The 4380-nt window shown below is 42.0% G+C and overlaps 1 pseudogene across 1 annotated transcript; it reads right to left on the bottom strand.

Moving 5' to 3' along the window:
• Window positions 1-713: 713 nt before the first annotated feature.
• On the bottom strand, window positions 714-1779 carry LOC104989738 (annotated as a pseudogene). The gene has a single exon (XR_825410.1). The product of XR_825410.1 is annotated as a glyceraldehyde-3-phosphate dehydrogenase pseudogene (transcript).
• Between the last annotated feature and the right edge of the window lie 2601 nt (window positions 1780-4380).

Raw genomic sequence — 4380 nt, forward strand, 5'->3', positions numbered from 1 at the left:
TCTATGTGAATATTCTTTTTTATTTTATTTTATTTTTAAACTTTACAATATTGTATTGGTTTTGCCAAATATCAAAATGAATCCGCCACAGGTATGCACGTGTTGCCCATCCTGAACCCTCCTCCCTCCTCCCTCCCCATAGTGAATATTTTTTAGACTATGTGTGATAGTTGCTTAGTCACATCCAATTTTTTGCAAATCTGTGGACTGTGGTCTGCCAGGCTTCTCTGTCCATGGAATTCTCCAGGCAAGAATACCATTTGTATTTGTAGGTTGCCATTCCGTTCTCCAGGGGATCTTCCCCATCTAGGGACTGAACCTGGGTCTCCTGCATCACAGGCAGATTCTTTACCATTTGAACCACTAGGGGAAGTCCAGAGTAAGATTTTCTTTGAAAAAAAGAAAATCTATAGTAAAAAAACAAAACAAAAAAACCTCAGAAACTCACTAATATAGATTATACTGATACTTCCTCAGATCATGACAGTATTTTTCTTTTTCTTTTTTCTGGGTATAGGGTACTTTTATTGATGGTACATGACAAGGCAGGTCTCTCTAAGCCCCTCCCCTTCCTTAGGGCTTTGGGGATGGAAACATGTAGAGGTCAGAAGATTCTCAGTGTGGTGGAGGAGCGAGGTGGGGAAGGACTCCCCAGCAGCTGAGGAACTCTCTCTTCCTCTCGTGCTCCTGCTGGGGCTGGGGGTCTGGGGACCTTACTCCTTGGAGGCCATGTGGACCGTGAGGTCCAACGCCCTGTTGCTGTAGCTGAATTCGTTGTACTAGGAAATGAGCTTGATAAAGTGGTCGTTGAGGGCAATGCCAGCCCCAGCATCGAAGGTAGAAGAGTGAGTGTCACTGTTGAAGTCGCGGAAGACAACCTGGTCCTCAGTGTAGCCTAGAATGCCCTTGAGAGGGCCCTCTGATGCATGCTTCACCACCTTCTTGATCTCATCATACTCGGCAGGTTTCTCCAGGCAGCAGATCAGATCCACAGTGGACACTTTGGGGGTAGGGATGCAGAAGGCCATGCCAGTGAGCTTCCCGTTGAGCTCAGGGATGACCTTTCACATGGCCTTGGCAGCTCCAGTAGAAGCAGGGATAATGTTCTGGGCAGCCCCTCGGCCATCATGCCACAGCTACCTGGAGGGGCCATCCACAGTCTTCTGGGTGACAGTGATGGCGTGGACAGTGGTCATAAGTCCCTCCATGATGCCAAAGTGGTCATGGATGACCTTGGCCAGAGGGGCCAAACAGTTTGTGGTGCAGGAGGCATCACTGACAATCTTGAGGGTGTTGTTATACTTCTCGTGGTTCAAGCCCATCACAAACATGGGGGATCGGCAGAAGGCACAGAGATGATGACTCTCTTGGTGCCACCCTTCAAGTGAGCCCCAGCCTTCTCCATGGTAGTGAAGACCCCAGTGGACTCCATCACGTACTCAGCACCAGCATCACCCCACTTGATGCTGGCAGGATCTCGCTCCTGGAAGATGGTGATGGCCTTTCCATTGATGATGAGCTTCCCGTTCTCTGCCTTGACTGTGCCGTGGAACTTGCCGTGGGTGGAATCATACTGGAACATGTAGATCATGTAGTGAAGGTCAATGAATGGGTCATTGATGGTGACGATGTCCACTTTGCCAGAATTAAAAGCAGCCCTGGTGACCAGGCGCCCGATGCGGCCAAACCCTTTCACTCTGACCTTCACCATCTTGTCTCAGGGATGCGGCTGGCACAGCACAGAAGTTACGGCTATCTGTCGAATGGGCAGGAGCAGAGAGCCCATAACAGTATTTAATTGTAGTATTTCATATAGTATTTTATATTCATATAGCATCTCATGTGTCATTTATATGCATGATGTACTCTGCATAAAAGTTAAATAAGTAAGGTGACATTATACTGTCATGACATATTCCTTTTCCAATTTGGAAACAGTCTGTTGTTTCATGTCCGGTTCTAGCTGTTGCTTCTTGACCTGCATGCAGATTTCTCAGGAGGCAGGTAAGATGGTCTGGTATTCCCATCTCTTTAAGAATTTTCCACAGTTTGTTGTGATCCACACAGTCAAAGACTTTAGCATAGTCAATGAAGCAAAAGTAGATATTTTTCTGGAATTCTCTTGCTTTTTCTATGATTCAATGGATGTTGGCAGTTTGATCCCTGGTTCTTCTGCCTGTTCTAAAATCCAGCCTGAACATCTGGAAATTCTCGGTTCACATACTGATGAAGCCTAGTTTGGAGAATTTTGAGCATTATTTTGCTAGCGTGTGAGATGAGTGCAATTGTGCAGTAGTTTGAACATTCTTTGGCATTGCCTTTCTTTGGGATTGAATGAAAACTGATCTTTTCCAGTCCTGTGGCCTCTGCTAAGTTTTCCAAATTTGCTGGCATATTGATTGCAGCACTTTCACAGCATCATCTTTTAGGGTTTGAAATAGCTCAGCTGGAATTCCATCACCTCCGTTAGCTTTCTTTATAGTGATGCTTCCTTAGGCCCACTTGACTTCACACTCCAGGCTGTCTGGCTCTAGGTAAGTGATCACACCATACTGGTTATCTGGGTCATTAAGATCTTTTTTGTATAGTTCTTCTGCGTATTCTTGTCACCTCTTCTGAATATCTTCTGCTTCTGTTAGGACCAAACTATTTCTGTCCTTTACTGCACCCATCTTTACATGAAATGTTCCCCTGGTTTCTCTAATTTTCTTGAAGAGATCTCTAGTTTTTCCATTCTATTGTTTTTCTCTATTTGTTTGCATTGATCACTTAGGAAGGCTTTCTTATCTCTCCTTGCTATTCTTTGAAACTCTGTGTTCAGATTGGTATATCTTTCCTTTTCTCCTTTGCCTTTTGCTTGTCTTCTTTTCTCAGCTCTTTGGAAGGCTTCCTCAGAGAATCATTTTTCCTTTTTTACATTTCTTCTTCTGGGGGATGATGGTTTTGATGACTGCCTCCTGTACAATGTAACAAACCTCCATCCATATTTCTTCAGGCATTCTATCCTTTAGGTTCCCTTTCTCTCCTTCTTAAGAGTGAAGTACCAGAAAGTACAATGAAAGATCTATGATCTACAAGTGGGCTTCATTGCAGGATGGTCAGGCAACTTGCCAACCTTGGGGGACTGGTACATATCTGAGGTAGTTCAGTTTCTGAAAGAGAGAATGAGTCTGGCTCATGTACGTGTTTACAGTTTTCTGGGAACAGGTGTGAGAAGGAGGCTGAAATATTCACTGTTTATGATACAAATACTCATTCCATATCCTTTTTTCCATCTTGTCACCTCATTTCAGTTGTAAATGCTGCCTGGAGTCCCTGGGCATGGTGATAAATTTCTAATCTCCTGTAGGGAATATGGGAATCAAATGGGGGGAAAGGAAGTTTCCCACATTTGAAAAAGCTGGGTACAATAACATGGTTGATAGGTGGTTGATGGATTCAGATATTTTCATTTTCATAGGGAAGAACTACAAATATTGGTCCTGGGGCCATATTAGTTAGTTGTAGTAATTAAGATGAAAGTGACTTTGGGGCATACAAATTAGAATTCATTATTCTATAATCATGACTTTTGTGTATGATCATTATCAAGAGCTATATGTTTGGAGAACTTCATAAATTTATTTTTTGTAATCAAAATGAAAGAGAAATAGAGCTTGGGACATGATTAAGGAAACTGATGCTGCTTATCCACCATTAAATTTTTGAACAGTATTACATTTTAATTTTTCATTTATTTGGTTTTGATTTATCTGGAAAGAATGATTGCAAACTTTGACTAAATATTCATACTAATAAAAACAAAAATGCTGCACAAAGAAATAGACTTGTCAATTTTATTTTTAGGATGAAATGATTTTATGTATTTGAAAGTTTACCACATGGAAATAATTTAATACTTTTTACTACACCATAAAAGACAAAAAGGCTATGGTTTCCATAATTATTTCAAGACTTTTCCATTAATATACTGTCTCAAGTTTCACAATAAAAATGCAAGAATCCTATTCCTATTTCCAACTCAGCATTAAAAATCCTCCCTTTAGACACCACTACTTACATATATGCTTTCCAAGTGAAGGAGGAGACAGACAGAACAGGCTCCATCTTGAAAGCAGGACTCCATCTTGGGCCACACTCTGGGCTTTGAGCTATGTGCCCAGTATCTATGGAAATGATGTACCAAGTGGAAAACCAGACCCCCTGGATGCAAGAGCCCCAGGGCTCATACCTTCATCCAAAAGAATACCTTAATTATCTGTGTAACCGAATAGAATCATAAATTCTATTATGCTTATTGGGGTATGACCACAGGCCTATTGATAATTGTCCACTATTAACTACCTAGGCTTAAGGCATACAAATCACGGGTTTAAGGCA

This window comes from Bison bison, unplaced genomic scaffold (genome assembly GCF_000754665.1).
Source record: "Bison bison bison isolate TAMUID 2011002044 unplaced genomic scaffold, Bison_UMD1.0 scf7180017864163, whole genome shotgun sequence".
Classification (NCBI taxonomy): domain Eukaryota; kingdom Metazoa; phylum Chordata; class Mammalia; order Artiodactyla; family Bovidae; genus Bison; species Bison bison.